Here is a 24,501-nt window from a genome sequence, read left to right on the forward strand (position 1 = left end):
ACTTAGTTCCTCTAGAATTTTTGAATAAACCCTGATAGTTCTCTTACTTAAAACTGTCAACAACTCCTTACTGCTACCTAAAGATTGGAATTATTCCATCATACTTTCAATCTTTAAGAAAGGACTTTAATCTTTAATAACAAGGCTATTTCCCTCCCAATAAGTTTACATATAATTAGTGGCCCAAAACAAACATAAAACAAATGTTATAAACTTGCTGACTGGATGATCCAGGAAAACAGATGGCTGCAAAACAAGCAGATTCAGACCAGGTTACTCGACAGTTGATCAGTGTACAATCTTATACCATCTGGGTAAGGAGTATTCAAACTCTATACTACCTTTGTGGCAGCTTTGAATTTAATTCTTCAGGACAAATTGTAAAGGAAGTTACCTGCCTCTTCCTTTGATCATCTCCTTCACAGGAAGATAATGCTGCTGTTTAAAAACACTTTTATGAAGCAGCAAATCAGATTTAAAACAATGCCTAAGAGCAATAACAGCCTTTGGTTCTAGGTAACAAATCTGGAAATTAATTGTACTAAAACAAAAGAAGTAGTGTTCATTGGAACGTTTTAACATTTTCTATATTTGGAAAATTACTGATAAACCTAAATTGAAAAAGTGAAGGACTTTAAACATTTATTACTCATTTCAAATTATATATCTTTTGCAGTAACCAAATAAATTATCTTCTATAATGAGCACAAAAACCTTCTGAGTTTTGCAAGCCATAAAAGCAAAAAGCAATAACTTTATACTTCCAGCAACCAAATAGTCAAAAAGATCTTTTAAAGTTTGCTGTTACATGGTGTACCACACTGTACATCCAAGGAAACATCTATCCTGTTAATAATTCAACCCAAATTGTATATATCTCGATTAATTGTGAATGCACTCTTGCAGCTAGAAAATAATTGTCTCTCTCTTGAATTTTTGTCAATTTAAATTCTAGCTAAAACAAATATTCTGGGATAAATAAATATTACAGTTTTTATTTTTGGGTAGTTTCAATATTCGTCTTGTTCTGGGCTATGGCCGTAGTTGCATGTAGATGGCATAACACTTTAGGGAGGCCATATGCAGTTATAATCTGTCCAACTTTACTCAGATTGATACTTAAAATAGAAGATTTACAGAGATAACAGGACACAGCTTTGCTAAAGCTGCATCAGTGGTGGGTTGCTACCGGTTTGCACCTGTTCTGCCCCAGCTACGGATCCCAAGGAATGTAGCACACACAAAACTCTGAACAACTTGGTTTACTACAAACACAATCTTTTGCAAATGCAGGCTGTTAATAAAATGTCCTTAACAAACGTCCTTAACAACAACAACTGCCAGAAATTCCACAGATTAGATAAAGTCTTACAAGAGTTGGCAATTAACCCAGAAGCAAGGTTTGCAAAGAAAATCCATATTCAATGACCAGCGAGCGAACACGCGTTGTTTCCTGCAACGTTTACAAGCTGTGTGCAAACTTAAATAGGCTAAGGGAGTGGCCAATTAGCCCCAAGCCTTACTCTTGAGGACACCTCCTCCTGAGTAACTACTCCTGTCTTTTGGCAGCTCTGTGTGCTCATGCATTGAGAAGAGGCTCCTCCACTTCATCCTCTTCACTTGAAGGAGCCTCTGGAGATTCTGAAGGCCCTGGCTGAATCTCTGCCTCTGACACCACATCTTCTTCAGCCTCCTCGCTGTCCAACTCGATCACCAGCTGCACAGGCTGCTGGCACGACTCCACCAGCCTCCTCGTTGTCGGGATCAGCAACAATCCATGCAGGCCACTGGTGGGCCACAACAGCACCAGATCGGACGAACTGGTAGCAGCAGCGGCAGTGGGAGGCTCCGCCCACCCACCCAGACTCTTCTGCACATGTGTAGAAGCACTGCGCGCGCACACAAACCGGTAGTGTCAGGATTTCGAAACCGCCCGTGAGCTGCATGCTTCATTCTTGAGAAAACTTTATCTTTTACAAATTACTTCCCATTCAACTGATTTTTTAAAAAAGTTACAGTCAATCGTGTTTTTCCTTTGCTAGGAAAATAGGACAAATGAAACTCCATTCTGGATCTGGATAATCTATCAGACTGGACTACTCACAGAACAATCCATATTGGATAGAAGGCTTTGGCTCCAGTAACTCCTAATATTTCCAAGTCAGGTAATCCTTATTAATTCTGGATCCATGCCCCTCCTGGCTGATTAAGACATTTCAGGAGTAGCATGTGGTTGGGTCAAGCAGTAAGTAAATTCTTCTTTGCAGGACAGAGTGGTACCATCCACTCTAAATGGATAGGTCATCCATGGACTCCCCCTCTCCCCCCAGTATTGGACAACTTTCATCCAATTTCTAATCTTCCCTTTTTAAGGAAGATTGTTGAGCGGGTGGCTGGGGTACAGCTAGGCCTCTGGATGAAGCAAATTATCTGGACCCTTTTCAATCTGGGTTCAGGCTAGAGCATAGCAGTGCAATAGCATTGGTTGCACTTGTCAATTGTGTGGAGGTTTGGGGATAGAGGTGGTGTGAGATCATTTTCGCCACCCCAGACCTTTCAGCAGCTTTTACCATCAACCAGCTTTGAGAGTTGGAAATGGGAGACATTGTGTTTTGGTTCTCTTAGTATAACCTTTATTGTCATTGTACAATATGTATACAACAAAATCTTCCTCCATTGCTAGTTTCAGTTGGTGCTGGTACAAGAGATCAAGTCCTAGGTCCCTGCAATGTGAGGTGCCCAGGGTTTAAGCCTTTCACCCAGGGGTGAAATGCTCCCAGTTCAGACTGATCCGGTAGCGATGGAGGCAGGTGGTTCGGAGAACTGGTAGCAAAAATCTCTGCCCCCCCCATGCGCAGCTGAGCTGCACAATCATCAAAAGCTTTTTTTTTTTTTTACTTTTAAAAGCATTTTTTCTACAACCTCTTTGGCTGAAAAAATGCTTTTAAAAGTAAAAAAAAAAGCCTCTGATGATCGTGCGGCTCAGCTGGGATCATCAAAGCCTTTTAAAAGAAAAAAACCTTTTTTTCTTTTAAATGCCTCTGACAATCCAAGCTGAGTTGCCTGATCGGCAGAGACTTTTTTTCTTTTAAATGCCTCTAACAATCAGGCTTAAGGTTGACTCAGCCTTCCATCCTTTCTAAGGTAGGTAAAATGAGGACCCAGATTATGGGGGCAATAAACTGACTTTGTATAAATATACAAAAGTATGAAGGCTATTGCTTAATGCATTGTAAGCTGCCCTGAGTCTCTGGAGAAGGGCGGCATATAAATAAAATTAAAAAAAAAAAAAAACTTCAGCTTGGATCGTCAGCGGCATTTAAAAGAAAAAAGTCTCTGCCGATCAGGCAACTCAGCTGGGATTGTCAGAGCCTTTTGAAAGCATTTTTTTTACAACCTCTTCGCCGAAGAGGCTGTAGAAAAAATGGTTTTAAAAGTAAAAAAAAAAAAAATTGGCCACGCCCACCCAGTCACATTACCCCCCACCAAGCCATGCCCACAGAACCGGTAGTAACAAATTTAAGATTTCACCACTGCTTTCACCAATCCTCTATAACATCTACAAGAAGCTGTCATCTGTCAATATGGGGTTCAATATCATCAGTATGCAGATGATATCCAGTGATATATCTCCATTCCTAGTCAGGTGATAGTGTTGAGATGCTGGTTGAGTGCCTAGAGGCCATAAGGATTTGAATGAGAAGGAACCTGTTCAACTCAATCCTGGTGAGATGGAATGGCTATGGGTTTTTAGGCCCCCCACACCCAAATGATGCTTCATCTTTGACTCTGAATGGGGTGGCAGTTCTGTGGACTGAGCTGATGCATCATTTGAGAGTCCTTCTATATTCGTGGCTCCTGCTCAAGGTACAGATGGCAGGTGTGGCTGAGAGTGCCATTGCAAAGATTCATCTAGTGTACCATTTGTGGCCTTTCATGGACTGTAGGCCTTGCTCATGCCATGGTCATCTCCCATTTGGATTACTGCATTGCATTCTACGTGGACTGCCCTTGAAGACCATTCGGAAACTTCAGATGGTCCAGAATGCAGCAGCACTGGGTAATAGTAATGAATGAACAAATGAATGAACGAATGAACGAATGTATTCTGCCTCTCAAATGCTTAATTTAGATTAAGTCCTCTATCAGCTTCATGTAAAATAAATTTTAATCAGCTATTATAATGTGCTTCTTAAAGTATAAATATAATGAATTATGGGGGAGCAAGCTTTAGGTTAAAACTGAAAATGTCTGACATGGAAAAGAAAAGAGAAATTCATTCTTTTTATTTCACCATCTATTACCATTACTTGTCAAATACAAATTATTGAATTATTAGAATCAATATGGTTGCAGTCAATTGATTCAGACATATCAGGCTTATGTTTTTTGTACCACATATACATTACTTACATATTTTAAAAGAAAATATTTTTGCTCAGAGTGGGTCGACATAGTGTCATAGGTTTTGTATGAGTGTTAAAAATAATCAGCTGGAATATGATATCTGGTATCACTGAATTATCACAGAAAATATAATTCACACTTAGTCTTACAGAATACAATTAATGGTTAGTAGCAGATATTCAGGATATATACCTTAGCCCCATTAATATGTAAAGATGGTTTTTCTTCTGGTTTATGAAGTTTAGACTGGGCCTTTTGATACAATCTAAAGCATTCAGATAAAAAGCCTAGTAACATATGCTTGCTACTGAATTCCTCCCAACCCCCTTTCCCCCCTAGCAGCTAAGGACTCCAGAGAGGCAGGACTAAAATGCAGGAACACATGCTGCATACCCACTGGGATACTTTTTTCCTCATACATACTAATGAAGATTGAAGTGAAAGAAAGAATAGATATCAAATTCTGATAACTAATGAAGATTGATGCTTTATTATAGATTTATCTTGAGACACTAATTTAGGTAAATCCAGAAAAAAGGAACAAAATATACCCAGATTACAATCAGGAAGTTTTGGAAAGGTTATAATTTAATGCAAATGTAACATTTCTTATGCACTTAGCCAGCGACATCAAGGGTTGGGATCTTCATGGGGATGCAGGTACCAGAAAGTTTCACCAGGTCCTCAAATCCTTTTTTTTTTTTTTAAATCAAATCTACTTGTTATCTGCCACAGGGCTAAAGCACAGGGTAACTTAAGAATTTGCAAAGGCTGGCCAATGTGTTGGGACAGAACAGTAGATAGAAGTCTGGTAGTCATGTTCAATGTGGAATGACAAAAGAGACCCCACCATGGCAGCAAAGCAATGAACAAATCTCCTACTCTTTTCTGCCATCCAGTGGTTAATCCAAGGGTTTTTTTGGACCAGATTTGATTAATTCTTCTACTAATGCAAATAGCTAGTACCATACTATTCTGTTCCCAAGAGGTTATTCTCACTCTAAACCGGGGTGAAATCTATTTACCTTCCCAACCGGTTTGGAAGTGCATGTGCTGCGTGCGCACGCTCTCGCTTCACAATCCTTCTGCACATGCGCAGAGTGTAAAAAACAGGATACTTCCTGGTTAAAACCAGGAAGTAATGACAACCGGATGGGTGGGCGGAGCCTCACGCCGCCATCGCTACCAGTTCTCCGAACCACCGGCTGCCATCGCTACCGGTTCGGCTGAACCAGTCCGAACCAGAAGCATTTCACCCCTGCTCTAAATTACTGCCTTTCCTCTCTAAAAGTGACTTTTATATGCAAGTATAAGAGCTGAAGTTGGCAAACTAGAAATTAACTAGAAATTGTCTTGGTCAAACCAGACAATACTTTTGCATACTACTGAGAAAAGAACAAAAAGTTTATTGGCAAAAAAAGAATGCTGACGCTTAAAATTGTTTGTGTGTGTGCATGCGGGTGTGCATACATGTACATGTGTACACACATACACTTGTATGTTTTTGTGTTTATATTGGTTTATGTCTGTTTTCAGATGGAGGCAGATCTAATCTACCATGAAGCCACTTAGTCGGTAGAGAAATCTACAGAACTCAGCATTATTATCAAAATGATAAAAGTAGTATCATGCTTTGTGACATTAACCCTACCTGTTTTGTACATATGATGTCATAATACAAGGGCAAAAAAAGCCTTGCATCAGGTCTAGGTGACTCTGATTGTCATTGATTTTTCCTTGATCCTGCTTTCCCCTTGTAACATTACAATTGTAATTGTATAGCAGTTTCAAATAGCAAGCCTTCTGCCATGACCTAATTCCAGAATACAGTGTTCAGTTATTACAACCTGACATTTACAGCTGTACCTGAAGTCTGACAGCAAACATTGGAACCAGAACAGACCTCTCTGTAATTCTTTAACTGACCACTAATATTAGAATGGAAGGACACATCTGAAAGTTTTACCCTAAGACCCAGAGAAGCTACATTTATCTCCTACAGTTAATTTTCAACATAAGAAAGAAAAAGAAAAACTCTGAGCATTTTATGTTAAGATGAAACAGTTCAGATGCTTGGGAGAACAATGTATTATTGGTGTGGGGTTTTTTTTTTTTTTTTTGCAGAGATATATCTTTTCTTCTTTTGATTTACCCAGGCTGGCTTTCAATAGAGCACTTTAAATGAGAATGAATTGTATCTTAGTTATCAATAACTCTGTTCTATTGTTCTTTTAAAATCTTTAAGTTTATATCTATACTGACAGTTGAAATAGTTTGAGATTGTGCCTAAAAGGCAAATACTGTTGTACAAGAAGTACAAGAAGATTTATCTTAAAAAGCAAGGCTAAAACTAAGGTGTTTATTTCATTAGCTTTATTGTGTGCCACCCATATTTTTTTTTAAAAGAGCTCTCATAATATAAACAAAACTCACATTAAAATAATAAGCAAAATATAAAAGTCATGTGTCCACCATTTCTACCCACCAAATATCCTCCTTGTATATATATCATAATTGCAAACACAAGCAATAGAAAATAATCCAACCAGTGTCTTAAACTTTAAAAGAGTTGATTTTAACAAACTCAGAGAGAGCCTAGGAAAGATTCCATGGATGAAAATCCTAAAGGGGAAAACAATTCAAGAAGCATGGAAAACTCTGAAAAATGTCATCATAAAAGCCCAGTCCAACACAATACAACTGAAAAAGAAAAACAAGAAATTCAGGAAGAAATCAGCATGGCTGCACAAAGATTTCTCTCTGACAAACTGAAAGACAAAAAGGACAAATACAAAAAAATAGAAAGAGGGGCAACAAACTAAGGCTGATTATCAGCAGTTAGCCAGACCATGCAAAAATGAAGTCAGGAAAGCAAAGGTTCAGAATGAACAAATTATAGCCCAACATTAAAAAAAAAAAAAAAACCTACCGTAAAAAAGACAAACTAGAAATAAAAATTAAAATAAGCAAGAAAATGGTAAGAGAATTTGACCTTGATGAATATAAACCACCAGGACCTGACGATTACATCCCAGAGTTCTGAAGGAGCTGGCAGATGTTATCTCAGAACCATTGTACCATATCTTTCAAAAATCCTGGAGCACTGGGGAAGTACCTGATGATTGGCAAAGGGCTGGTGTAGTTCCCGTTTTCAAGAAAAGAAATAAAAACAGACCCAGGAAACTACAGCAATCAGTCTAATATCAATATCTGGGAAGATCCAGGAAAAGATCAAAAAAGAGATCTGCAAACAACTAGAAGCAAATAAAGTTATAACTAGTAGCCAGCACGGGTTTGTTAAAAACAGATCATGCCAAACATAATATACTTAGATTTCAGTAAGGCGTTTGACAAAGTAGACCACACTCTAGTTCTTGGTAAGCTAGAAAAATGTGGAACATCACCACCAGATGGATTTTTAGCTGGCTGACAAACCTTACTCAATGAGTAGTCCTTAATGGTACTACATCCACATGGAGAGAAGTAAGCAGTGAGGTACCACAACATTCTCTACTAAATGACTTAAATGAGGGAATAGAAGGGAAACTCATAAAATTTGCAGATTACATTAAACTGGCAGGAACAGCCAACACCCCAGAAGACAAGCTCAGGATCCAAAAAGATCTTGACGAACTTGAACAATGGTCCCTATCCAACAAAATGAATTTTAATGTGGACAAAAGCAACGTTTTACATATAAGCAGGAAAAATTAAATGTTGACATTAGGTGAGACCCAGCTCAAAAACAGTAACTGTGAGATGGACCTTGGACTCCGTGGATGAATATGAGCCAGCAGTGATCAGCAGCAGTCAAAAAAGCTAATATAATCTTGGGTTGTATAAACAGAGGTATAGAATCAAGATCACATGACATATTAGTACCACTTTATCAAACCCTAGTAAGACCACACCTGGAATACTGCAACCTATTTTGATCATTATACTACAAAAAAGATGTTGAGACTTTGGAAAAAGTTCAGAGAAGAGCAACTAAGATGATCAAAGCCCTGGAGACTAAAACATATGAAGAACGGCTGCAGAATCTGGGTTTGGCTAGTCTAAAGAAAAGTAGAATTAGGAGTGGCATAATAGCAGTATTGCAATATTTGAGGGGCTGCCATAAAGAAAGGAGGGTCAATTTATTTTCCGAAGCACCAGAAGGCAAGACAAGAAACAATGGATGGAAACTGATCAATGAGAGAAGCAAGGGAATTAAGGGAAAACTTTCTAACAGTGAGGACAATCAACCAGTGGAACAGCTTGTCTTCAGAAATCACTGGAGGTTTTAAAGAAGAGAATAGGCAGTCACTTATCTGAAATGGTATAGGTTCCCCTGCTTGAGAAGGGGGCTGGACTAGAAGACCTCCAAGGTACCTTCAAGTTCTAATTCCTATTCCTATTCCTATTCCCATTCTCATTCCCATTCCATTCTATTCTCATAATTACTCTCCTGAAACCCAGGAAGAAGGACAAGAATGGATTCCTATGAGAATGACATTTAAAGCATGGGCTAGGGATTTAAACTCCTTGGTTCCAATGTCCTATTAGATGAGAATTTCATATACATGGAACTTGGTCCAATTTGTTCTGCTCAGATGGAGAAGGTCGTCTTCAGATGACCTTTCTGTTTCTGCAGAAAGGATTAAGGGGAAATATCCTCATTTGTGGATAGTCTGTGTGTGATAAAAAAAATGGTGGGTATATGCAGATGAAAATTAATTAATTGTATAAACAGAGTACCTTATTTTACAGGCATTTTAATTCCCAACAGTGATTATTAAATTAATTAATACATATATCCTGAACTGTAAAATGAGGTGGGAGGTGGGGAGAAGAAAATAGAGATATGCTTTCAGTGAAACATTTTCTAGAAATCAAAAATCACAATACAATTTCAGAATTGTAGTTTTGAGTCACAGAACATTGAGGGTGTTCATGAGTTTGCTTTACTAAAAAAAAGCGAGGAATAAGTGGATCTTATTATTGAAGAGTTTAACTCCCTGAGACTAGGGTTATATACTTATGTACATTTCTTACTCTCTCTGACTCTCTCTCTGTATGTCTTTGTCCATCCATCCATCCATCCATCCATCCATCCATCCATCCATCCATCCATCCATCTATATGTCAACTGCCTATTTTCTCTTTCTTTGAAGCTCGCTAGCAACTGCCATAACCAGGGGGAAGGTCATTTGGGATGGAAGAGTGATGGAGGTGTGAAAGAATGTTGTGGGGAAATTAGGGAGTAGGGACATTAACTTTACTAGCATGTGAAATGAGTGCAATGGTGCGATAGTTTGAACATTCTTTGGCATTGCCTTTCTTTGGAATTGGAATGTAAACTCACTTTTTCCAATCCTGTGGCCACTGTTGTGTTTTCCAAATTTGCTGGCAAATTGAGCATAGAACTTTTACTGCATCATCTTTTAAGATTTTGAATAGCTCAGCTCAGGGGTGAAATCTACTTAACTTCCCAACAGGCTTGGAAGTACACGCGCCGTGCATCACATGCACGCTTGGACCCTCTGCGCATGCACAAAACATTCTGCGCATGCGCAGAGGATAAAAAACAGGTTACTTCCTGGTTAAAACCAGGAAGTTACGACGACTGGGTGGGTGGGCAGACCCTCGTGCCACCATCGCTACCGGTTTTTCAAACCACCGGCCGCCATCGCTACTGGCTTGGCCAAACTGGTCCAAACTGAGAGCATTTCACCCCTGGCTCAGCTGGAATACTGTCACCTCCACTAGCTTCATTGTTGCTCAGACTTCCTAAGGCCCATTTGATTTTGCATTACAGGATGTCTCGCTTGAGGTTAGTGGCCACCCCATCGTGGTTATCAGGGACGTTAAGCTTCTTCTTGTATAGTTATCCTGTGTAATTTTGCACCTCTTCTTAATCTCTTCTGCCTCTGTTAGGTCCCTGCCATTTTGGTCCCTTATCATGCCCATCTTTGCATGAAACATTCCCTTCATATCTCCAATTTTCTTGAAAAGATCTCTGGTCCTCCCTTTCTATTGTTTTCTTCTATTTATTTGCATTGTTCATTTAAGAAGGCATTCTTATTTCTTCTAGCTATTCTCTGAAATTCTGCATTCACTTTCTCCCTTGCCTTTCACTTCCCTTCTTTCCTCAGCTATTCGCAAAGCTTCCTCAGACAGCCATTTTGCTTTCTTGCATTTCTTTTTCTTTGGGATGGTTTTAGTTGCTACCTCTTATACAATACCTCTTGTACTGCGAGTCCCTTGGACTGCAAGGCAATCAAACCGGTTGGTCCTAGAGGAGATCAACCCTGACTGCTCTTTAGAAGGCTAGATCCTGAAGATGAAATTCAAGTACTTTGGCCACCTAATGAGAAGGAAGGATTCACTGGAGAAGAGCCTAATGCTGGGAACGATTGAGGGCGAAAGAAGAAAGAGACGACAGAGAATGAGGTGGCTGGATGGAGTCACTACAGTAGTAGGTGTGAGTTTAAATGGACTCCAGAGGACAGGAAGGCCTGGAGGAACATTGTCCATGGGTTGCAATGGGTCGGACATGATTTCGCAACTAACAACAACAACATGGACATTAACAGAAACCAGATGTGCCAAACCAAGCCATCTTCCTGCCTCCAAGGACGCTATCCCTGGGAAAGGAATTTATAGCAGTGCCTGAGCACCGGGTTCCCAAAACATCGGAACAGGACCTGATTGGACTACTCTCACGGGCGGAGGGTTTTGGACATTGGGGATTGCTTTCATTATAGATTTTCATGTGGTTTTTCTTCAGAGCTTGCCTTGCTCAAGCTGCATTCATCATCTCCAATTACCTTTTCTCTAGGGTCATTCTTTCCTAGGGAACAGGCTGTGGCCAGTTTGACAGTAGCAAGCTCTGCTGTAGCAGTCAACAAGGAAACCAATGTCTCCCGAGGTGACAAAAAATGGCAAGCCATGAAAATGGCTTGGGAGAAACTGAAGGTTGCGGACAACCCCCTGCCAAACTGTATTGCCCTAAAATGGAGCTCAAATGGCTGGGGAAGTGAGCATCGGCAAGGAAGCCCCAAAACTCTGGTGCATGCTCAGAGTCCCCTGGACTCACTGAAAAAGTGGAATGGAGGAAAAAGCCCTTGGTGTAATGTGCACCCAGGGAAGCCACGCAGACAAGAATGAAGCAGCAATCAGGCTAAGAATTTCAAGGGGAGATGGAAGAGTAGGAAGACCTGGTGGAACAAGCCTGAAGGATGTTAAATGATGCCTTCGGAAACCAGCAAGCCAAAGAACTCCTTGTCCAGCTGACCAACCCATGCGGGAACCAGCATGAGATGGCACTGAAGCATAGGTGGTCATGGCGGGTGTGTGTGGCAATCTCCCCTGGACTCACTCTAGCCCAAGCAGTACCATTACCAGCTGCTCGAACAGCGCAGCCTCTTTCACAAGGGGCCCCACTCTCCCATGGCAGGAAATACCAAGGCCCCTGGTCTTGGGCTTAAAGTACGGAGGAGACCCAAAGCAACTGGGGTTTTTCCTCATGCAGGTGTGGAACTATATGCAGGAGTATGGAACAGATCTGGTTACTGAAGCAGCCCGGGTCAGATGCGTAACTATGGCCCCAGAAGGCACCGCAGCAGAGTGGATGGTCTCTCTTCACAATGATGACACGTCAGAGCTCGGAAGCTTTGGCCCTGCACAAGCATTTCAAAGATGCACTCACCCAACAGAAAGCCTGAACGTGCATCAAAGCCATCAACCAGAGTCACAGGGGACGGCAGCTTACAACCAAGAGTTCCATGAGCTGGCATGTTGGCTGGCTGGAAGACATCCTAATAGAATGCTTCCAAGATAGGCTCAACAATGATATGCACAACACCTGTATCTTGTGGTGAGCCCCCCGCATCCTCACCAGTGGTATGTGTTAGCCGAGGATGTAGAAATCAACCTGGCCAGGTCCCACAGCAGCAACACCTGCAGATGATGCCACTTCCCCCCAAAGCAAAGAAGGATGCTCCAAAAGTACCTGGATGCAATACCAGCCCCAAACATTAACCCACTGGATGCTTTAAGTGTGGGAAGGAATAGCACCAGGCCACCTGACTGCTGACTCACCAAAGTAACCCCTAAGCCCAGAGCAACATAGGGAAGAAGGTGTGAAAGTCCACCCCGAGACCCACGAAATGGCATTGGAAGGGGTTGAGGTTGTTGAGTTCTCCCCCCAGTTATGGAGATTGGGGAACTGTGACCATCCCAGAGAGGAGCGACACCGAGTCCGACAATGACCCCCTGGGCTAATGTCTTTGAAAAGGAGGACTGAATGTCAGCTGCCTATCTTCACTTTCTTTGAAGCTCACTAGCAACTGCCATAACCAAGGGAGAGGGGACATTTGGGATGGGAAGAGTGCTGGAGGTGTGAAAGAATGTTGTGGAGAAATTGGGGAGTATGGACGCCAACAGGAACCAGAGGGGTGTGTGTATTGTATATATTCTCCAACTTATGACCACAACTGAGCCCAAAATTTCTGTTGCTAAGTGAAACAGTTGTTAAGTGAAATTTGCCATATTTTATGACCTTTCTTGCCACAGTTGTTAAATAAATCACTGCAGTTATTAAGTTAGTAACACACTTGCACAGTGAATCTGCTTCCCCGTTGACTTTGCTTGTCAGAAGTTTGCAAAAATTGATCACGTGACCCCAAGACACTGCAACCATCATAAATATGAGTCAGTTGAATTTTGATCACATGACTAAAGGGATGCTGCAATGGTCATAAGTGCAATGGTCAAAAGTTACTTTTTTCACTGTTTTGGTAAATTTGAACACTAAATGAAGTAAGTTGGGGACTACCTATATATGATTTAAAACATGTCTTTCTTTTTTAAAACTTATCTTTAAAAGTCCAGAATCTCTTGTGAACTGTAGAATAAGAAAATCTGTTCTGTATCTCATTCAGTTTGCATGTCATGCCAATCAACTAGTTTACAAATATACTACAAGCTAAGATATTTATATACTTTCTGTTTTCTCCAAGAGTATTTGAGCTTCTGCTTTTTATTTAAGAAGTCTACAGTTAAAGAACATTCATGTTGTTCATAGGTATCGTAGTTATTGTTGTGCTTATAGCAATACTATGGTTTGTAACAATTAAGCCTAACACGTAGATATATTTATTTAAAAAGTTGATATATCTATTTGATTGTAACTACAGGCTGAGAATATCCTATTATAGGCACTAGAGTGGGTTAGTGATAAAGATAATATGATATACATAGTGTAAGATACAGACACACACAAACAGTACTCGACTTACAACCACAGCTGGGACTGGAATTTTGGTCGCTAAGCAATGCTGTCATAAAGAAATACACCATGTGAACTCATTGCTTAGTGAATGCAATTTTGGCAATTCCTGTTCATCATTAAGTGAATTTTACCAGACATTAGTCAAGGATTCATCCTTATCCAAGCCATTCCACGTTTGGCCCTCCCAGGTCTGAGCCTCAGTAATGTAAAGGTTTGTCTGCAAGTTCTCCTACTTGCTTATCTTCCCCTAACCTCTCCTTTTGGCCACTCTCATTCTTCCTTGTGGCAAACAGCCCCCAAACTGTGCAGCCCTGAGGCTGTTTGCCATGCCCCAAGAACAGGGTGAGCAATTAATTTTCCCAAGGAGCCCCATGAGAAATTGGGACTGTTGTGGAGGGCCACGTCTGCTGCCTGATCCCTGATGGTGCTGCCACCCTGTCCTTGACACTTTAAGCTGTACTGACGTACTGATCTACAGAATGTCAAAATGCCCCTTTGCAAAGAGCTGCTGGATGGGCTGGAGCTGGCTTTACATAGCAAAAAAGAAAAATATGCCAACAGTGATTTAAAGGGGCATCAGAATTAAGATATATGTTTTGGTTCATCATAATAATCCATCCAGTATAGCTTGAAAATTATGCTTTATGGTTTAGTGTTCTGTGTGAACAAGAATAACTATGGTTTGCTCAATAATTGACTGAAGAATACAACACAGCTCAACCATAATACATAATAAATACAACTGAAGAAACATTTATGTATGTTATGTATATATGTCCAGGGAAGCAGACAATAGAATTAATCAAGCGTTCTAACTTGAAAGCAGAGTACAGCTCTTCTCAATAAATTAAAATTAAACTTCAATTACGGTACTATCGGCTAAAACACTTGTTAAATTATATTTTAAAAATTGACATAAAATTAAATAATAGAATCTAACAATTGAATCCTGAGCTACAGTATATTCTATTGAAACTCAGGACCTTAAATAGCTTACACAACTAGGTTTTCTGCAATAGCAGACCATGCAAACCAAGATAAGATTCAGATCTCCAATAAACTGTGCAAAAAATAACAGAACAGAACAAGAATAAAATGATGTATCTGATAATAGTGGATGCTTGCTGGCATAAATACCAATGAAGCATTGACTTAAAAAAGAAATTAGAATGAACCCGAAATCCAGAAGGATACTAACAATGACTATCAAAATCATCACATTAAAAACAAGCTGAAAAAAAGAAAAACCAAATTTTAAAACCAATAAGGAAAATATGGTCCAAAATGAGTGACAAATATCTTAAGTTATATTACATCCCTTTCCAAAAATAGCATCCTCCATATGGAATCAACTATAATACAGAGAATGCCAACCAGCTTGAATTTTTTAACAGCTGGACTGTTATGAGGAGCAAATGTATGTTTGACAAGTACACTTCTGACAAAACAGATGCAGAAACAGAACAACCTCAAGGCAGAAGAAATGGCATCTTTAAAAACATGAAAGTGTTTTTAACACAATCCTCCTATCAAACAAAGAACAAGCTAGTGGCATCACAATATTTCCAAAAAGTAGACCACATAATCAAGAAAACACTCAAAAATCTAATAAAAAAAGGACAAGGAAACCATATTGTATGAAAGGCTGTGGATGAATGCTCCTATGCTTCTATAAGCACACTAAAATACATAAACTTGACATATCACTTCATAAAATTATATCATTGATAATTAATGTCAATTGCCAGTCAGAAGACATGATAAAACTACATTGATTTCACAATATATAGAGAGTTAATCATAATTTCAATTGTGAAACTACACTTTTTAGATCAAATCAGATCCAAGAATGCAATCTTACCATATATGACAGTTTGGCTCAGATCCTCAATCTGATATACTCATGCGAGCTTCAATAAAATATAGGTAGCATGGAATGTTTTCACCAGAGCCATCAGTCCACGATCTCCTGCAATAGAAAAGACAACCTGCTATTCATTTATTGGCTACAAATATGTTCACTGATAGCACTTGGAAGTATTGCATGGAATCTGACACATATTGTTTGACAGAATCAAAAAGTATGCAGTCCAATGGCATTTCAACAGTGCATTTTGTTCATTCTTAACATTAATATTACTGCTATACAGTATATAATTTAAATCTGTGAGTGCATGTGTGTATAAACAAAAAATGAATGGGCATTATTAATATAGATTGTATCTATTTCTTTTCATTTATGATAAAAACATATATATATATATATATATATATATATATATATATATATATATATATATTATTAACATAAACAGATGTAAAACACAAATACATACGAACACATATATATTAACACAGTACTAGAACAAAAATGAAACAAGAAGTCTATCGACTAGCTCTTAAGAAACTCTCGCATCAGTGGTTAATTTCTATTTCCCTTATTTTTCCTTTATCTTACAGTTTTCAGATTAATTTGCTTTCACTTTGATATACCTTATACATTTTGAGCTATATCTTTCTACAGTCATGTTAACCATTTGTTTATACCATCATACAACTCTTCTCATGTGACTAGTTCTATGTTTCTTAATTTGAGTTCTCCTGATATCCTATGTTGTTGGCCCTATCCTTCCCTCTAGCCATAGGTACCATCTTTGCAAACTAAATAATAATCGGCATCCTCTTTTTCTTGAAGCTCCTTAGTGAGCTTATCCATCTCCGCACATTCGGTTATTTTTGCAATTATTTTTTCTTCTGTTGGTAATAGTTCGGATTTCCAATTTTGAGCGTACACTATACGTGCCGCTGTCAAAATGTGGATGGTAAGATATTTTATCTCTTTAGTGTATTGTGGTGTAGTCATTCCAAATAGGAAAAATTCTGGTTTCATTTCTACTTTTTGCCCTGTTATTTCTTCAATTATTCTCTTAATCTCCTGCCAGTAGTGTTGTGCCTTCCTGCACGACCACCAGAGATGGTAGTATGTCCCCTTTTGTGTCTTGCATTTCCAACACATTGGTGATGTACTTGGAAACATTTTAGCCAAACGTGCCGGTGGGAGATGCCATCTATAGAATATCTTGTATAGATTTTCTTTGTATGGGATTGACATTGTCATCTTGAGATTTTCTGCCCATAGCTTATCCCATCTGTCCAATTCTATATTGTGACCTATATTTCTTGCCCAATTTATCATGTTTTCTTTCACCGTTTCCTCCTCTAATTTATATTTTATTAAATATCCATAGATTTTTGATATCATTTTCTCATCCTTGCCTTTTAATATTTTATCCAATTCGTTCGGTTTGCTTTGGAATCCATATTGTGTCCGGTCTGCCGTAAATCTTGATTCTATTTGGAGATATGGCCATTTATGATAAAAACTTTAATTTATCTTGTTACTGGACACATTTTCTTAGTAATTAATTTCTTAAATTATTTCTTCAAATTATTTCAGACTCATTCAGACACATATACTTGGTTTCTATATTTAGCTCAATAATCTTTAATAAAAATGTGTAGTCATGTATTTCCTTTTACTTTTTTTAAAATGAGAGAATCAACAGCATAGAAGAATATATATATATGTAACATAGCTATTGCTTTATACGAGACATTGCTCGTATAAAGCTGTGTCATATCTTTTGGTTCAGGAATGGAGGAAAAAGATAAAGATTTTTGATGATAGGGAGACAAAGTAGGGGAATCTAGTTTAATGTATATAATATTAACTTTGTTAGCTTCCTGAACTTCAGATGAAGTGACAATTCCTTTTTTTTCTTTCCAGCTTTTAAGAGGTTTTGTGATTAATTGGCAAAGTTCCTTGCAACTTCAGTAAATGTTCTGTAGTCTAGAACATTCACAGAAGTATGCTACAAGATACCATGTTTTCCCAAAAATACGACCTACTCAGAAAGTAAGTCCTTGCTTGATTTTTACATGTGTGCCCAATATAAGCCCTATCCCCAAAATAAGCCCTAATTAAGACCCCGTCCACTCCAGGGTGCATGGGTAAAAATTAAGGTGGGGTGGGGATGGGGGGGGTGGAGCTGCCCTCCTACTTACCTTCAGATAGTTGCAGCCAGGCTTTGCACACCTTGGCCCATTTCTTCTGCAACCAGCAAGGCTTTCCTAAAGGCCTAAAGGATCAATCTGGAGCTCTGTTATCGGCTACAGAGGCCTTCAGGAAAGCCTTGCTGGCTGCAGAAGAAATGGGCCAAGGTGCACGAGGCCTGGTTGCAACTATCCGAAGCCAAAGAAGTTCATGAAGGCCTTTGACAGCAAAAAGGAGGCCAGGGTGACGTGCGCAAGTAAGGTGAGTCAGTTGGTGACATCTCCCCTGAAAATAAGACCTGATGCCTTTTTTGGTGGCAAAAAAGATATAAGACAGGGTCTTATTTTCGGGGAAACATGGGTAATCAATTTTCTTCAGGTAACATTGATGTGTCTTAGAAGCCTGCAGAATAGGAATGTGCATTGATCTCAATGAGACATTACAAAGTTTTTCAAAACAAACATAAAAGGAAAACCAGTTGCTTTTTCTCTCAAATTTTTCCACTCCTAAGAAGCAACCAAATATCTTGTTCCATTTCATAGTTTATAAATGTCTATGAGTAAGGATAATGTAATTCAGCAATTCATTTTATATAGTAGGGTTATCTCCAAATCATGACTGGCTGAGAGTTTAGTCTGCAGTAAAGTACATTTGCTCAGAATCAGAACTATCAGGATATTGGAAATTCTATTATTGTCTAGATCACACCTACAAAAATGTTTCTCTTTCAGGAAATTATTATATCAACATTCTGCTTTGCAGCAGTTATTAAGCTTTAATACTGGACTCATTTCATACCCAGTATTGTCCCAACCAATGTATGGATTATCACACTACATTTTTCTATGTGTGTCTTTTATTTACACTAATACAAAAATAAAGTACAGCTCAGTACAGTACATACAGTATAATGTCTCCTGGATGGTTTTTTTTGTATTTCAACTAAAAAATAAAATAAAACAAAGAAATAAAAAAAAAGATATTGACAGAAAGCTAAGTCTATATTAAGACACATACATAGAACATACTGGTTTATTACATATTTAAAGCCAATTACGAAAGTATATACAGATTAGGTGCAAAGAGGCCTACTTCTAACTTTGCAACAGAAAAATAAAAAGCCAAATTCATGAGAAAATCCTGCTTTTCTTGACCAAATTATAGTCCACACTAGTGAAATACATAATCACATTCATTTTCAAGCTTTTTAACTGTAAGTGGAAATAAAAAATATTTACACTGAAGATCAGCACCACATTTTAATTTCTAAACCAGCTAAGAAAACAATTAGAGGTCAAAATTATCCTATTTATTGCACATTCTCCTTCTTCCACATGATTAGCTTGCTGGGGAACACCTGGTTTTGCAGAAGGCGGACAATTACACTAATTCTTTGTAAAACAATACCAAACACTAGAACTATAAGAATGAAAGGTCAATGCGCTCCTGCTGATCCAAATTTGTCTTCAATTCCCTTTCCCATCTTCCTCATTATCCTGTCTGGAAAGGTGTGCAAGTAATCCCCTTGACTGCCCTTGATGTCAAAGGTGCTTTATGATTCCCGACAAAGAAAGTGTTAGCTGCAAGTGATGTGAATAAGTAGCAATTTGACCTTCTGCTATCAGCTGGACTACAGGAAGACTGAGTAAGCCTCAAACAGCGTAGTAAAAATAGAGTAGAGATGGTATAAAATTGGGTTATTGCATTATTTGTCATCATTTAGAATTTCCTCCTGGGGCCATTAGAATCATAACAATATCCTTAAATGTCACCTTTCTCACCAGGATGGGCATTAGAGTCCTACAGAAAAACAATGCATTTAGAAATTATGTATTATGCTCAAGAATAATGTTAAAATCATAAACAGTTAACTAACCATCAAAATAAGAAATTACGCATACACACTTATTTCCCCCTTCCCATTTTTATGCCCTGTAAACCTTAAAATAGCTCATGTAAAGCATAATGCTAACTTGAGTCATGTAAGCTACTGATCATTATAGCATCAGAAAAAGACAATATTTTGTCTTTCCCTTTGGATTTAGAGTGTGAATGGTGAAGCAAAAGAGAGTGAAAGAGTGAAACATGAAAAGCTTGATTTGTTAGGTCCCCTGCTGTCTGAGAAAAGATCAAAGCTCAGGAGGGGGCTGTAGAACAGCTGAATGCCTTGCACTGAAACATGGCCTATGGCAGCTGCTCTGGGCACACTCATGTAACACAGGTGTACCTCCAGCTCAACCTTGCCTGTTGAATCATGGGAGCAGGTTACGTTTTCTCTTCTTTCATTATTTCAACCTTAGCCACTGAGGAGATGTAAGCTCCATCCATCACAATGCACAAATTCACAGTGCAGAGATTCAGTGCAGACCTAATTAAAGCTTTTCCTTTCATTTGCAGAGATAATTAGACTTTCATCTCACCAGGACACTTCAGAAAGATCTATTCCTTTCTTCAATAAAAGCTACATCAAACAAAAGCAGATTTTAATCGCATTTTCTTTGGGGCATGAGTCAATAATGAAAGATGTCATGGGTAACAAAAATTGTGTTGCAAGGGTGGGGGGGAGAAGAGGGAAGCCTAAGCAATGCTCTTTAATTAACATCATGTTTGCAAACACCATTAATTTCCCTCATTAAAATGATTTTTATCTACAACTGATTGTTGATAAAGCAATCGATTTGAGTATCTCATCTGTTTCATCACAAAGCAGAAACCCCATCTGCTGTGCTTTCAAAGCAGTAATCATGCAGAGTGATAAGCAATATGTGAGAACAATAAAAAATGCATATGTGAGTGTGTTAGAGATTTGCAAGGAAGAATATTGGGCAAAGGCCACCTTTAAACAGATCATGTATTAAAAATGATTTGATGTCAGGCCAAAGGATAAATATGTCACAAAGATCAGAGTTGCATAAATAACAAATGAATTAACAAGCGGAAGTGGAAAGGTTGCATCTGTGATTAAGGAATAATGATAAGCAGATATGGGGGGGGGGCATAATAAAAGGCCAACCACTTAGCTGCATTTAACACTGATCTACTCACATTTATGATGTAATACCAGATGACAAATGTGCATTGCTCCTTGCCTATGCCTTTCTAATTAGTGGTATACTAGAGCAGAAGCTTTTCTCTGGTGTAATGTTTACCACTGGAGACTACAATAAAGTATTTTTGGCTTTAAGCCCATATTGTTGTTTTCAGTTCTTATTTATTTTCAGTTTTTGATTCATCCTCTCCACAAAAATAGTGAGACCCCAAACATGAAAATTGGTGAGACTGTTCAAAGCACAATAAAAGCTTGCTTTCTATAGATATTATATAATTCAGTCATTCAACTTATTGATAAATTAATGAATGAAAAAGAGTAAATAAAAATAACATTTCCTTCTGAAATGTAATATGAACATATATACTATTTAAATATTCAAGGCCATGTAAAAAAGCCCCTCTCTGAGGGAGATGGGCAATTCAGAAAAGTGAAAAATAAATGAAATTGAAAATATTTTGCCAACCAGAATAAGATGCACCAAACCTTCATAACATGGATTATCAAAAATATGTAGGTCAAACCAATAGGATGCATGAGGAATATCTCTACCTCATTTTATATTGATTCCATTTGCATCAGTGTGATATAGAAAAAAAAGTCAATTTAATATATGGAAGCGTTACCTGGTTGTATGCATTGTTTAATTATGAGGAGAACAAAAAATAAAAATTGTAGATGTAATGCTGCCCAATTTCATTACATAGTATCTGTTTTGTGGATATATTTGTTCATATGCATGTTTGAAAGTTTTTTCCCAGGGGTGAAATCCAGCAGGTTCTGACAAGTTCTGAAGAATCGGTAGCGGAAATTTTGAACAATTCAGACAACCGGCAAATACCACCTCTGGCTGGCCCCAGAGTGGGGAGTGAATGGAGATTTTGCAGTATCCTTCCCCTGTCACATCCACCAAACTATGTCCACCAAGCCACACCACTCCAAACAAGCCACACCCACAGAACTGGTAGTAAAAAAATTTGGATTTCACCATTGGTTTTTCCTAATTTAAAATAATAATAAAAAAAGTTGGTAACTTCAACTTTCATACTCTATTCTCCTGCATAATAATAATATCTGAAGTTTTGAGAATATTTGATAAGCATAAATTTTAAACAGACAGTATGATTTTTTATTTTTAAAGACTTAAAATGATTATTTATACTGAGAACAACAACATCTCTCCTCAACCTGCGTAGTAAGAGACAATATTTCAGATTGTGCACCTTTTGTTTTTGGAATATAAAATTTAACTGCAAAGGAAGATCCACTTAGTTCCAGGCTCTACTGGAAGAGATTGATGATATATTCCATTTGTACATGAAATTTATTTTTCAAACTTCTAAAATAATTTCTCTCCACATTCTCCTCACATTCCTTTTGTAGGTTTGGCAGAAACTTTTATAGCAAGCAAAGCCAATGGTCCATTCTAAAAATCGAGCTTATATCAACTTTATCTAAATGAAGTAATACTGGAAAGTAGTACTCTATCCAATTTAGATAAGCAATATAGTTCAGTGGAAGTTTTTAAAAGCTTGCCTCAACTTTTGAGTCCAAATTCAAATACCCTTCCATTAATTGGAGGATTCCAGTTCTCTATAATTGATTTCTTTTTCTGAAACAACTTCCTAATACTTGCTTCATTGTTTTCATTAACTTCAGTATAAACATATCCAACAATTCTACAGCCAAAGACAAGTACCAAATGAGCCGCGGTGGCACAGGGGTTAGAATGCAGTACTGCATACTACTTTTGCTGATCACTGACTGACTGCCAATTTGGCAGATCGAATCTCACCAGGCTCAAGGTTGACTCAGCCTTCCATCCTTCTGAGGTGGATAAAATGAGGACCCAGATTGTTGGGGGCAATATGCTGTCACTGTAAACCACTTAGAAAGGGCTGTGAAGCACTGTGAAGTGGTATATAAGTCTAAGTGCTATTGCTATTGCTATATAAATAACACTTTAGCAGACATTGTATTTTCACCATGAAATCAATAATGGGAACAATTGTGGATATGACTTGCACCATTTATTTAAAAATATAAGATGTGAGGAAATCTATCACATACCAGTCTAGGAAACTCTTGCTGAAATTGTAAGAACACACTTTGAATCTTATATTTCATTAATATGATGTGAAACCTGATGGATCCCTCAATTTTATGAAGGGATCCTTGTTTCCCTCTACTTTCTTGGAATAGGAAATGCCAGTATAAAAGAAAGAAGACAGCATGGGTTTGCCATGTGTTTAAACCTCAGGACTGTTTGTACCTCTGAGCTTTTATTGTGTTTGTTTTATTTATTTGTAAAGTTTATATTGCAGATTTTATAAGACTTCAAGACAGCATGCTAAACAATTTCCTCGCTGACTGCTTTCTGTGACAACAACTCAGTGAGATGGATTGTGCTAAGAGACAGTGATTGCTTTATAGGAATCCAATAAAATCCTATGGCTGAATAGAGAATTAAATCTGGTTTCCTTTATCCTATTCCAACATTTAAACAACTACACCATGCTGGCTCTTTTATCTTAGTCCTAGAATTGTAAATCAGCAACTTTTAATAGGTGTGGCTCCAACATCTAGGATATATGTGAAAAATGTACTCCTAGCGCTAAGATGAAATATATGGAACATATTTTATTACTATTTCATCCTTCCTGATAAAGCATAACAGTCTGCATTTTCAATCTGTTTGGGATTTTCTTGGGAAAAAAGCATGAAATAATTTAGAATGGAACAAATGTATGGGAAAAAGGAACATGGGTCTAGTTTCAGGTCAACTATAAAGGCTTACACTTTCTCATAGTTGTTCAACAAGTTAATGATAATTAGAATAAAATATTTATGGAACTTTTCATGAATATAGTCACCCAATAGGCTTCCCACTGAACCTAAATAGCATTCCAATTAAGGCAAGTGAGTCAACAGTAATGTAATCAAAACTTTAATTTAAATCCATGTTAGATCCACATCTCAGAGATGTTTCCAGCTGGGTTTAGGGTTTGGCACCAGCTGAGACCGCAGGACAGGACAGGTGTGGTGGCAGCGGTCACGAGAGAGCCTTTTGGTTTGGTTTTCAGTCTCTGGTTGTGAGACTCTGTTTCTAAATTTGGGCTCATGGGATCTGTTGGAATTGTTGCTAGGGTACCAGCCTCACTACTGCTGGAGGCTATGGGAGCCTTATGGGAGACTTCAACCTGCCATCCTGAATTTGGTCTTTGAAACATCCCATGAGTGTATGACCACCATGGTAGCCATGGGCCTATTCCAGATCATCATGGGTCCGACTCATGACAGTGGTCATACACTAGATATGATCTTGCTTGAGCAATGGCACTGATCTGGTGGGAAATTTAACATTATCCTCCTGTCATGATCAGATTATGCCCTGATATTTTTGAGATTCTTATGCCAACCCTTTCCACATTCAAGTCATTCTTTCCTGGTGTCTGAGCAACCTGAATGGGTTCAAGAGGGAACAGAGGAATATCCCTCAGGCTTTTGCTGCATGGCCCTACTGAAGCCTTGATAACAACTTGGAATCAAAGGGTCTTGAAGCTCTGGAAAGGCTCATACCTGTGCAGGCTCTTTTGATCCATCACTCCTGACACTCCTTGTGGTTCATGAAGGAGTTATGGGTTCTGAAAAGAGTTAAGAGATTCCTAGAATGCCACTGGATAAAAATGAAGGATGAGTCTGATTGGGCATGAC

General features: G+C 38.4%; 1 protein-coding gene across 3 annotated transcripts in view; it reads right to left on the minus strand.

Moving 5' to 3' along the window:
• Positions 1–24,501, minus strand: part of TENM3 (teneurin transmembrane protein 3) — a 1,586,501-nt gene that overhangs the window by 893,760 nt on the left and 668,240 nt on the right. For all 3 annotated transcript variants that reach the window (XM_087874734.1, XM_087874727.1, XM_087874726.1), the window contains one exon: positions 15,546–15,653. The gene's annotated coding sequence lies outside the window, so the exon portion shown is untranslated. The remainder of the gene's footprint in view (positions 1–15,545; positions 15,654–24,501) is intronic.

Source organism: Pantherophis guttatus, chromosome 8 (genome assembly GCF_059756535.1).
Source record: "Pantherophis guttatus breed Tessera chromosome 8, ASM5975653v1, whole genome shotgun sequence".
In the NCBI taxonomy this organism is placed as follows: Eukaryota; Metazoa; Chordata; class Lepidosauria; order Squamata; family Colubridae; genus Pantherophis; species Pantherophis guttatus.